The sequence below is a fragment of the Leptopilina heterotoma genome, unplaced genomic scaffold (assembly GCF_015476425.1).
Source record: "Leptopilina heterotoma isolate Lh14 unplaced genomic scaffold, ASM1547642v1 Lhet_187, whole genome shotgun sequence".
Classification (NCBI taxonomy): Eukaryota; Metazoa; Arthropoda; class Insecta; order Hymenoptera; family Figitidae; genus Leptopilina; species Leptopilina heterotoma.
Window position 1 is genome coordinate 700102 of NW_025110906.1, and position 13885 is coordinate 713986.

The 13885-nt window shown below is 21.5% G+C and overlaps 1 protein-coding gene across 2 annotated transcripts in view; it reads right to left on the bottom strand.

Moving 5' to 3' along the window:
* LOC122500507 (connectin) overlaps positions 1–13885 on the bottom strand; it is a 543906-nt gene that overhangs the window by 429646 nt on the left and 100375 nt on the right. The window lies entirely within an intron of this gene.

A 13885-nucleotide genomic window follows, 5' to 3' on the forward strand; every position in this document is an offset into this window, starting at 1 on the left:
TTTTCCCTTAAACAAAATGGGAAAAAAATTCACCAAGAAAAAAATATGAGACAAAAAAAAATTGAGTAAATTAATAAAAATTCAATTTTTTCTTTTTTTTGCTCGCGTTTATATCCGCGTACGCAAAAGATGTAAATTTGCATAAAAAGAAAACGCTAACAGAATATTCGTATTCCATAAATTGAATATCATATTTGTAGGAAAACGATATCAAAGGAAAAAGAGAGAGAGAGAGAGAGAGAGAGAGAGAGAGAGAGAGAGACGCCATTTCGTCTCTTCCGAAAAATTCGTTTTCCCTTCGACATAATCTTCAAGGATCATGAGACTCGCTTTGCTTCTGGAAGAAAGGTTAAATCGAGGCAGTAAAGAAAACGGCAAACTCAGAATCTTCGGGTTGTCGTGCGTCCGTTTGGAAAAGCGATAGTGACAGTCATCGGCGAATCGAATGGGAGAGCACGATTACCAAGAAAGAAACGATGGTAAAGCACTCTGCCAGCAGCACGTTCTCAGGTAAAGTGTGACACAATTTATCCTCTCTCTTTCTCTCCTTCTCTCTCCCTCTCTCTCTTTTTCTCTTGATTCTCATCCTTTTGATCCCGCAAGGAAAATTCAAACTTTTTCACCACAATGAATCGCCATCCATATAAAAGGCGTTTTTCCACTCGCTTATTTATTATTCAGTTATTTCGACAAAATGATTTCACTTTAAAATTGTCCCCTGGAGACTGTATATATTTGAAATAGATATTACAGAGGGACAATAATTCGGACAAAAGTTAGAGTAGGGTTGCAACAAAAATTTAATTTCGTTTTTCCCCGACTTTTCCGATTTCCAGAAAAAATTTTAACTTTTTCCCTGACCAGAAAAGAATATTCTGATTCACTCTAAAAATGATTAGATGTTGAGAAAAATGTTCTAATACATTTATTTACGAATTTCTTTCATTGTAAAATTTTTCCAAAACATTAACAATTTCTTTTTTAAATAAATATTTAATCGTTGTTATTTTACCATAGGAGTTAAGATTTTCAAAAATTTCAAATTCAAATCTTTTGAAATTCAATAAATTATAAGAATATTATTATAAAACATGAAGAAGTCGATCACTCCGAGTCTTCGACTCGAAGTAATCGCTTTTTAATCGCTTTTTTTTATTTTTTTTTTTTAAAGATAACCTAGTGAATTAATAATAAAATAAATAATAAAATGAATTCTACGCAGAATTGTTAGTTAAAAGTACGAAAAATTCTTATTTTCAAAGATTTAAATTCGAAACCTTTTCAAAATTAAATTATTTCTAAATATTCCCCCCCCCCTAATGCTTTTAATATTTAATTATTATCTAAAATTTTAACTGAAATTATTGATTTTTTAATTAATTTTTATTAGAAAATTCTACGAGACTTCAATTATTTAAATGCAAAAATAAATAATTTATTCAATAATTGAATGTTTCTTAGAATTTAATTTTTACAAAGAAGTAACAACTTTCGAAGATAATTCATTTCTTTTAAGGAATTTAATTAAAATTTCACTGAAATTTATCATATTAAAGAATTTTATAACAATTTTTGAAAATAATTGAAAACTTTTTGAAGAATTTTTATAAATTTTTTTAACTAATTCAATTCTAGAGAAGAATTTAAATAATAATTTATTAAAATAATTGAATTCATGCGAAAAATTTTGATTAAATTTCGTTTAAGTAATTGAAATTTTGCCAAGAATATTATTAAAATTTCTGACAATAATTTAATTCTTGAGAAGATTTTCTCTATCTATTTAAAAAATTAGTAATTTAATTCTTAACAATCTTTAAAAACTTTTGAAAATAATTTAATTTTCGGAAAGTATTTTATTAGTTTTCAAAAGAATTGAATATTTATGATGAATTTTGAAATTTATCGAAATAATTGAATTTTGGAAAAGAATTTTATTAATTTTATGAAAATACTAAATATTGAAAATCATTGAATTGTGAAAAACTTTTGAAAATAATTGAAATTTTGCAAAGAATTTTATTTAAATTCTTGAAAATAATTGAATTTTTGGCGAAAAATTTTGCTATTTATAAAGATAATTGAATTCTTGACGAGATATTCGTTCAAATTTTTAAAAATAATTTAATTTCTTCGAAGAAGTTTATTACTTTTGAAAATAATTGAATTCTTGTGATGAATATTGTTATTTATAAAAATAATCGAATTTTGTAAAAAATTTTTTTAAATTCCTAAAAATAATTGAATTTTTGTTAAGAATTTTGTTATAAGTAGATCCAAAAGACTTTTACAATAATTTCGAGATAGTTAAAATTAAAATTTTTACTATAATTAGTTCAACTCGAAAAAGTTGAAAATTAAATTTTTATAAAAAATTGAAATAACGAAGAATTTTATTTAAAGATCTAAAAAAAATTTAGTTTTTACAATAATTCAGTCTTATTTTTCTAGAATATTGGAATATAAAGAAATAATTGACATTTTCTAAAATTCTTTTAAAAAATAATTGAATTTTTAGGAATTTTATTAAAATTTTCGAAAATAATCAAGGGTATTTCGTTAAGGTAACTAATTTTTCTCAAGTTCTAAAAAATTAGGTTTTTAAAATTTGTTTTTTTATGAGAATTGAATTTTTATAAACAACTCCTTGACATTTTGGGAAATGTAATGTTTTGTAAACAAATAATTGAAATCTATTAAACATAATTCAATTAATTTTATGAATAACTTATTGAAATTTTTTAAATAAAATAACTTATTGAAATTTTTTAAACAGAATTGAATTTTAATTATGAAATAATTGAAATTTATTAAAGATAATTGAATTTTCTCAAACAACTCTTTACAATTTTTTAAATATAATTGAATATTTATAATCAAGTATAATTGAAATTTTTCGAAATAATTGAAATTTTCTAAAATTATATTTTGATTTCATTTATTTGAACTTTGAAAATTTTTGTTTAAAAACGAAAAATAATAAATAGAAGTTGAATAAATTTAATGAAATAAAAAAATAAATAAATAATAAATTGAATTCAAAAATTTTAAATAACTTCTAACTAATTTTTACTAAAATTTACTTCGAAATTTAATACAAAAAAAAATGTAATACAAAATTTATTTTTAAAGTAGTAAAAAATCTTTTGGAAATGCTAAGAAAGACCGAATATTTTACGTGATACTACTTAAAGAGTTTACTTTAATTGATAGAAATAATAAATAATGAAATATTTTAGTAAAATATCTTAATTATAATTTTCAGTAAAAATCAACTTGAAGTGTAAAAATAATAAAAATTCATCCTATTTATCAAAATTAAAATAAAATCCTATTTATCAAATTTTGTGATTGAGCTGTGAACAATTTTTTTTTCTTTCTTTCTCGTAAATAAAATTTCTCTTTAAAAATTATTATTGTCACTGGTATATAAAAACAGTTATTTCCTAAGTGGAGAAAAGTTTTTATGTACCTTGAAATGTAATTAAGGCGAAAAAAAATTGCTAACGGCCAATTTTTATATTATTTCGTGATAAGTGTATAATATTCTCATTAGTGAGGTGCAAATGATTTCGGGCAGGAACGACTTAAGATATCGGGTCTTGTTAGGTCGAGGGGGTTAATTTCATGGTAATCTGATGTACATTTTTTATGAAATCTCATGCAATTCTTATTGTAATCTCCAAGTATAGTCGCACCACCCTCACACACACACACACACACACTTTTTGTATTTTATGGTAACTTTTTTTTCTATCTCACGTATTAAAAAAGAAAAAAAATAAAACATTTCACATAATTCTTCGACAATTTTTTCCCCCTATTTCCATTCCACAATTTAATAATTTATCGAATATACTTTCACGGCAAAGGAAAACAATTTGGGTATTTTAGTACACATAAAAAAATATTTAAAATAGAATTTTTCGTTACTGACAAAATTAATTTTATAGTAAGAAAAAGGTCCGACGCTCAAAATCAAAAAACATTTTTTTTCACAAAAATGAAAAGAATAAAATTATTTTGCTAAAAGTTTGAAATTAAAAAAGTGCATTGAACTTATCGTTAATTTTATTTTAAACTTATTTTTAACTTCCGAACTTATGAGGTGAATAAAAGAATTGAAATTACTGATATTTTCATTTCTAAAAATGCCCGTAAAAAAAGTAATTTTCAATTCTAAGCGCCGACGCTAACTTTAGGGAAGTAAACAAAAAGTAATTAAGAAAAAAAAATTAACTAAAAAAAATTACGAAAAAGAATCTTTACATTATTTTCTTTTTCCTTTTTGCGTCAAGTGTTATGCTATAATAATATTTTTCTTGTTGATTGCTACTTTAAAAATCAGTGGGGCATAGCTGTCTTTCTGTACAGTGCATAATTAAAAGAAATGTACATTTTGTTTCCTCCTTTTCATCGCCAGTGTTGAAAATTTAAATTCAATTTATATCTCTAGAAATCCTCTTGCAGGAGAAAAAGTACGCTTTATTTATCTGCATTGTTTCCTTGCCTTCTCTTTCCCTCTTTTTTTTTATTTTTCAAAAAAAGAAAAAAAATAGAGAGAGAGAGAGAGAAAAAAAAAGGAATATGAACGCGCGTAGTCGACGACCCTTGCAAAGCCTCTTGTTTTCCTTGACGCCCCGAGGGTTGCATGTTTTGCACTCTCCTCAAACTTGACTCTGATTAAAAACTATTCACATCTGCCTATCATTTTCTCTTTCCTTCTATTAAAAAACGAAAAAAAAATCCTCAAATCTGAAAATAATTTCTTTTTCTCCACTTCATGATTTTTTTATAATTTCATAAATTTTTTATATTACAAAATTTTAATTCAATTTTCGATATTTAAAATTTTATATAATACAAACATAATTTTCTGGCGAATCGTTAATAATTTTTTTATTTTTGCAAACGCTACAGGGGAAAAAGTAGGAATTGTATATTTTGTTGTATATATACACTACCTACTCGCGCCTTCAAAGTAACTTTTCTGCACGCGCTTATTGCAGTATAAAATGAGTCCACACATTTCTACAGTTGCTTACATTGTTCGCTCTAGAGAAAGTTTTGAATAATGTATGCTGTGATAAAATTTTCAGCGACCCAAAAATGTCGTCGAGTTAAGAGGCTACACCGAAAAATAAGTATGAAGAAAAGATATATGGAAAAATAGATATATATGGAAAGAAAGGATTTTTACCAAGAAAAACCTTGTTATTGGAAAAATATATATTGTAATAAAACGACATGAGGAGAAAAATCAACAGAATAAAATCAAAATTAGGTATATGCGTACATTTATAATATTTATGTTATCGTTATGTAAAAATAATTATTGCAATTATACATTTATTAAAATTTGGAAATTATCTCAATTATTTATTTTTTAAATGTATTTTCGTTATTCGAACAACTTTTATTATTTCCCAGACAAAATTTTGACTCAAAAAAATGTTCTATTACATTTATTTACGAATTTCTCTAATTGAAAAATTATTTCAGAACATCAATAACTTCTTTTTAAATAAATATTTAATCATTATTATTTTTCCATAGGAATTAAGATTTTCAAAAATTTCAAATTCAAATCTTTTGAAATTCAATAACTTATAAGAATATTATTATAAAACATGAAGAAGTAGTTGATCACTCCGAAAAAAAAATTCTGCTCTACGACTTTAATCTCTTTGACTTTTTCGAAAATTTCCTTCTTTCTCAGAGAATAATGCCACAGTAATAAAAAAAAAGAAAACACAAAAAATTACAAAAGGAATAATAAATTCTACTGTGTATGAAAAGCAAAAATAAAATAAATTAAAAATTAAATAATATTATTATTTAGTCTCGTATTCAAACACCAAAATATTACTATAATAAGTAATTAATAATACTACCCAGAATATAAATTTAATATTTATTAATTTTACCATGAATAAAAAAATAAAATAAATAAAATAAAAATAACACGAAAACAAACTGAATTAATTGCATCACTATAAAATGCATAAAATTGCGAATTGCAGTATACATATGTATATACAATTAGTTTAATTAAATTTCAATCTATAAAGGTATTAATAAACAGTAATATAAATTTAATATCCCATTTAATATGTGTGTTTAATAACCGCGAGCGCTTTATAGAAAATCAGCTTTAACTTTGAAAAGCGATTATTTATTGGAATTAAAAAGTTATAGTGATAATTTTGAGAGTGTTTCCTTTGATCGCCCACTTGTCCAGGATTTACTGTATCAATTCTCAGTTTTAAACATCTATACAATTCTGTTAATTTAATTCTCTTCACAAAATAACTAAAGTTACTTTTATTCATTTCAAATATATATGATTGATAATTCACATCTTTTCTAAGAATATCATATTGAGACAAAAAATCTAAATATAAAATCTAAAATCTAAAAAGATCAAAAAATCTAAAATTTCATAGCTTTTAGAAAAAATGTGAATTAACAAGGTTGGCCACACTTTTGCTCTTTTCAAATTCCCTGACTTTTCCAGGTTTTCCAGGATGAAAAACGGAATTTTTAAATAAATATTTAACCATTATTTTTTTTTTAGAAATTAAGATATTAAAAAATTTGAAATTCAATAATATATTATAATAATTAAAAAATAAATAATTTATTCAATAATTGAATGTTTCTTAGAATTTAATTTTTACAAAGAATTTTAGTAACAACTTTCGAAAATAATTCATTTTTTTTAAAGAATTTAATTAAAATTTCACTGAAATTTATCATATTAAAGAATTTTATAACAATTTTTGAAAATAATTGAAAACTTTTTGAAGAATTTTATTAAAATTTTTTTAAATAATTGAATTCTTGAGAAGAATTTAAATAATAATTTATTAAAATAATTGAATTAATGCGAAGAATTTTGATTAAATTTCGATTAAATAATTGAAATTTTGCCAAGAATATTATTAAAATTTTTGACAATAATTTAATTCTTGAGAAGATTTTCGCTATCTCTATTTATAAAAAAGGTAATTTAATTCAATTTTTGAAAAGAATTTTTTGAAAATTCCTTAAAATAATTGATTTTCTGTGGAAAACTTTGTTGTTTATCAAGATAATTGAATAGCAGAATTACTTAAAAAATCTCGAAAATAATTAATTTCCTGTGACGAATGAAAAGTTATTTATGAAAATAATTGAATTATTGCAACGAATTTTTACGTAGAATTGTATCAAAAATTTTTTTCAATAATTAAATTATTTGATATATTTTATGGAAATAGTAAATATTGAAAATCATTGAATTGTGAAAAACTTTTGAAAATAATTGAAATTTTTCAAAGAATTTTATTAAAAGTTTTGAGAATAATTGAATTTCGGTGAAAAATTTTATTATTATTTATAAAGATAATTGAAATTTTAACGAGAATTTTTGTAAATTTTTAAACATAATTGGATTTCAGCGAAGAATTTTATTAAAATTATTTTGAAAAAAATTGAATTGTTACGCAAAGAAATTCATTAAAATTTTTGAAAATAATTTTATTGTTTAAAGAAATTTAATTAAAAATGTATTGAAAATAATACTTAAATTCTAATAAATAAATTGTAGTAAAGGTTATTAAAATAATTAAATTTCTTTGATAAATTTTAATAACATTTTTAAGAATAATAACTTTTTCGAGGAATTTCATTTAAATTGTATTAAAAATAATTGAAATTCAGCATAATATTGAGTTTTATTATTTATGAAAATAATTAAATCCCTGTAAGAAATGTTATTTTTTATGAAAATAATTGAATAATATATGAAAATAATTTGTAAATAATTGAATTCCTGTGAAATTTTTATTATTTATGAAAATAATTAAATGTTTGCGTACAATTTTTTAAAAAAATTTTTAACTAATTGAATTTTTTGAAGAATTTTTATTAAAGTACTAGATATTAAAAATCATTGAATTGAGAAAATTTTTGGAAAATAATTTAAATTTTGACAAGAATTTTATTAAAATTTTTGAAAATAATTGAATTTTTGAGAAGAATTTTACTACTTTTGAAAATAATTGAATTTCTGCAATTCTTTGTAATTGCTTCAAAATTCAATTTGTTTTAGTCTGTTTAACTAAAATTCTTCTATAAATCCATTATTTTTAATCAATTCTTTTTTTTCTTTTCTTTTTATTTTTTCAAAATAATTGAATTATTGAGAAGAAATTTATAAATAATTTGTAAATAACTGAATTCCTGTGAAATCTTTATTATTTATGAAAATAGTTAAATGTTTGCGTAGAATTTTATTAATTTTTTTTTAAATAACTGAAATATTTACTTTCGGAAAATTCGATTAAAATAGTAATTATTGAAAATCATTTAATTGAATGTTTAATTTAATCATTAACAATTTAATTTCATTATTAAATTCAATAATTAAATGTTTGCGTAGAATTTTATTAATTGTTGTTTAAATAACTGACTTATTTTCGGAAAATTTGATTAAAATAGTAAATATTGAATATTATTGAATTGTTGAAATTTTTTGAAAATAATTTAATTTTGGAGAAGCATTTTATTAAAATTAATGAAAATAATTGAATTTTTGCAATCATTTGTAATTGCTTTAAAATTCAATTTGTTTTAGTGTTTTAAACTAAAATTAACTTAAAGTTCATCAACCTTTGAAAATTGAAAACTCAATTCTTTCAAAATTGCAGTAATTTTGAAATATTTAAGTGAAATTAGATTTCAAGAATAAACACAATAACTTTATAGAAAAGAACAATTTTCCAGGATTTTGATAAAAATTTCTTTTTTAAGGTTTATAAAATTCCCTGACATTTCCAGGTTTTCCAGGTTTCCAGGTTGCGCGGCAACCCTGATTAATATAATTATTTTTAATTTTATTTATTAGAATAGTTTTACAATAATATTAATTTAATCAATTTTACTTTAATTTTCATTTAAATGAACGAACAACTTATTAAGAAAATGTAAACTATAATGAAATTGCATTTATAATAATTAATTGAATTAAAATTGTACGTTGAAATGTCATTGTTTAATACATTGAGCTTTGTTGCATAATAGAATGAACTAAAAAGCATGTCGCCTTTGAAAACGCGTATAATCACTTCTCCAAGATGAGAAATGTATTTTATTATTTAATAATAAATTCACTGTAATTTCTGTATCTTAAATAACGAAAGAAGCAAACTCAAGCGCAACGCAAAGTTGACGTCAAAAAAGAGAATATTTAGAAAGCGACTTCAATTTAATCTGTTTATTCATTTTCGCTATTAATTTAAGCCTTCCAAAGAGAAAAACCATTTGAAGATCATTCTCTCTTTTCAGTGTGCAGTGGCCTTAAATCTTGTGTGTATATACATATAGTAGTCGCCGGTGTCGCGAATCGGCATAAAAGTTATTTATCGAAATGCAGTTAAGCGTTCTGCCATTTGCAGTATATATTTCTGAGGACAAAAATCTTTCTCTCTCTCTGTGTTCATTGCATACAGGATTGTGTGTATATCACACACGTAACTTAACGCTTTTTAAGTTCTATTCGATAGAATGAGTATATATGCGGATATTCGATTTATTACATGGCCTCCAGCATTTTTCGAACATTATTATCGTTCGATGATGTATAAAACTGTAAAAAGATCCACTGAATTTCCACCCCATACCATAATATAGTATATAAAATCTATTCAAGAATTCCAATTTGCCACTTTCCATAATATTTAAATCTGTCTATTTTTAAAATATTAGTTTTCAATACGGAACAAAATTATCAAGCAGCTAATAAATTTTTGCCGTTAATTATTTATTTTTGTATTTGAATAAAAAAGTTATTATAAAAAATTTTAATAAAATTTTTAGACACAATTCAACAAATTTTAATAAAATTTTTTCAAACGATTCAATAATTTTCAAAAATTTTTCAAAATTCAATTATTTTCAATATCTACTATTTTAATAAAAAATTTCCCAAAAGAATTCAATTATTTAAAAAACAATTTTCATAAGATTTTTCCAAAAAAAATGAATTATTTAAAAAGTTTTTTTATAAAATTATTCGCAAGAATTAAATTATTTTTATACCTAAATAATAACATTCTTCTAAGAAATTCAATTATTTTCAAAAATTTTAATAAAATTCTTGGCAGAAATTCAATTATTTTTAATACAATTTTCATTCAATTTCTCAAAAATAGAAATTAATCTTAAAAATTTTATTAAAATTTGTCAAGAAAATTCAATTATTTAAAAAAGTTGTTGATAAAATTCTTTACGAAAATCCAATTTTAAGAAACATTCAATTGTTTAATAAAATATTTTTTTTTATAATTAAATAATTGAATTCTCGTAGAATTTTCTAATAAAACTTGATTTAAAAATGAGTTTCAGTTAAAATTTTACATAATAATTAAATATTAAAAGCATTATAGCATAAATTTTAAAAAATAATTGAATTTTTAATATTTTTGAAAATAATTACATTTTTTGAAGAATTTACTTCAAATTGAATGAAAAATAATTTAAATCCTGTCGAGAATTTGATTATTTAGTAAAATAATTGAATTCTTGTGATGAATTTTTATTACATTTTTTAAAAATAATTGAAGTCCTGTGCAGAATTTTATTATTTATGAAAGTAGTTCAATTCTTGCAACGAATTTTTATAAAATTTTTTTTTAAATAATTGATATCCTGTAAAGAATTGTATTATTTTTGAAAATAATTGAATTCTTGCAACGCATTTTATTACATTTTTTAAATAATTGAATTCATTTAAGAAATTTTATTAAAATAGTAGATTTTGAAAATATTTTAATTTCAGCGTGGAATTTAATTACTTGTGAAATGTAATTGAACTCTTGCAAAAATTTTTTGAAATTAATTAAATTTTTTGAGGGATTTATTTAAAATTGTATTAAAAATAATTCAAATCCTGTGAAGAATTTTATTATTTATGAAAATAATTGAATTCTTGGGAAGGATTTTATTAAAATTTTTGTAAATAGTTTAATTTTTTTTTTTTTTGAAAATTTGATGAAAATTTAAATTATTACAAAACATGAAGTTATCAATGACTCCGAGTCTTCGACACGGAGTGATCGATATCTTCATATTTTATAATAATAATCTTATAATTTGTTGAATTTCATAAAGGTTTGAATTTGAAATTTTTTGAAAGTCTTAATTCCTATGGAATAATAATAATGATTAAATATTTTTTTAAAAAAGAATTTATTGATGTTTTGGAATAATTTTGTAATTAAAAAAATTCGTAATTAAATCTAATAGAACAGTTTTTTGAGTATTTAATCATTTTTAGAGTGAATAAGAATATTTTCTTAGGGTCAGGGAAAAATCAAAGAAATTCTGTATGTTTTTTATTTTAACAATATTTTAACATTTATATTATGATTAGAATCTAATAATAAGCTTTGTTGCAATTTTTTTCAAAATGCGTATTTCATTCAAGTTTTGCAAAAAAAATTGCAACAAAGCTTATCATTAGACTCCAATCATAATAGAAATGTTAAAATAATATTAAAGTAAAAAACTTACAGAATTTCCACGGTATTTCCAGGGGGTACTTCCATGGAATTTTTCGACGTGGGTCAAAAAAAAAGTAATCAGATATTTGAAAATTCCTCTTCTAATATGCGCTCAATATTTTTTACTCAAAATAAGAATATTCCACATTGGATTTCTTTAATATTTTTCCTGACCTGTGGCAATCCTGTAATACAACTTTATTTATTAATTGCAAAAATTAACGGACTTTATACTTGATAATATTTTTGAATTTTTTTCCATCTTCTTCAGAGTGTTTATTTTCACCTTTTAAAAGTCAAGAGATTTAAATGAGTTTTGCCAAGAAGTTGAAAGAAAGAAAAAATTTTATCTACACTCTCAAGATAAAAAATTTTCGGTTTATGCTTTCTGTGATGAGTTTATAAAGAACTGCGAGAGAAAACAAAAAAAAAACGTACAAACTTATTAAAAAGTTCGACTCAAATGAGAGTAAATTAAATTTTCTGAAAGTTTAAATTTAATGTCAATAATCCAATAATTTTTGCAGCAATAAATTTGTTGAAAATTTAGTTTTTATTTTCATTGTAACTTTTTTATTTTTTGCTTTCATTTCTAATATATTACGCGAATAAAAAATTACCGCTGAAAAAGTCAGTCACTAATTCAAATTAGTAAACATTTTTAATTTTTTACTAATTCAAATTTAGAAAGTGGATAAAATCAGAAATGGTTAAAAATAAATTTTATTACTGCCCTAGTAGAAAATAATGTTAAAGAAAATTTATTAAGAACGGAAATTTAATTGTAAATGTAATATAATCAGAGTATATATGCGAATGAATAGAAAATTACTAAATGTGAAAAAGAGGCTATTCGTTTGTGTCAGTTTTAGCAGTATTATCTCTCGGGATTCCCAAGTGAATGGTGTTAACACTGGTTGCAAACTTGGGAAACTTTAAAATCCTATACAAATTTTATTAAGTACATCAGCTCTCCCTCTTTCTATATACATATATATATATATACATGTATAGTTAATACCATTCATTTGGGATTCTGGGATAACATTGTTGAAATCGACAAAAATAAATTGTATTTCACTTTTTCCTTCCTCTGTTAAATCGACCAATTACACATAAAACATTTAAAAAGCTTCACAATATTTTTTTCACAACCTATTTTTATTTGTTTTAATCTATCTATAGACAGGAAAAATTTTAAAAATTTTATTTGACTCAAATAAACGATTACTTGTTCATTATCAAATAAATATTTATTTGCATAAAACAATTTTTAATTTAGGCATGTAAATATGGTATTTGCTTCAAGCACTGAATTAGAAATTAGAAATTATAAACTAATTACCTATTAGAAATTTTAATTGAATTTTTGGAAAATTTTAATAATTCAAAATCTTCTCAAATTAGTTAAATTTTTTAATAAATATCCAATTACTTATTAGAAATAATGGATTTTAGAAGAATTTTAGTTAAAAATATTTTTTTTTAAAAATTGAATTTTCGAGAAGATAGAAATGATTGAAGAAATTCAATTATTTTCAAAAGAAATAAAATTTTTCCCAGAAATTCAATTATGATCAAAAACTTTTTTAAATTCTCGTCAAAATTTCAATTATCTTTTAAAAATAATAAAATACTTCTTTAAAATTCAATTATTTTTAAAAATTTTAATAAAATTCTGAGAAAAATTTCAATTATTTTCAAAAATAATAAAATTCTTCCCAAAAATTCAATTATGTTCAAAATTTTTTTTAAATTCTTGTCAAAATTTCAATTATCTTTTAAAAATAATAAAATACTTCTTTAAAATTCAATTATTTTTAAAAATTTTAATAAAATTCTGAGAAAAATTTCAATTATTTTCAAAAATAATAAAATTCTTCCCAAAAATTCAATTATGTTCAAAATTTTTTTTAAATTCTTGTCAAAATTTCAATTATCTTTTAAAAATAATAAAATACTTCTTTAAAATTCAATAATTTTTAAAAATTTTAATAAAATTCTGGGAAAAATTTCAATTATTTTTAAAAGTAATAAAATTCTTTCCAGAAATTCAATTATGTTCAAAATTTTTTAAATTCTCGTCAAAATTTCAATTATCTTTTAAAAATAATAAAATACTTCTTTAAAATTTAATTATTTTCAAAAATTTTAATAAAATTCTGAGAAAAATTTCAATTATTTTCAAAAATAATAAAATTCATCCCAAAAATTCAATTATGTTCAAAATTGTTTTTAAATTCTCGTCAAAATTACAATTATCTTTTAAAAATAATAAAATACTTCTTTAAAATTTAATTACTTTTAAAAATTTTAATAAAATTCTGGGAAAAATTTCA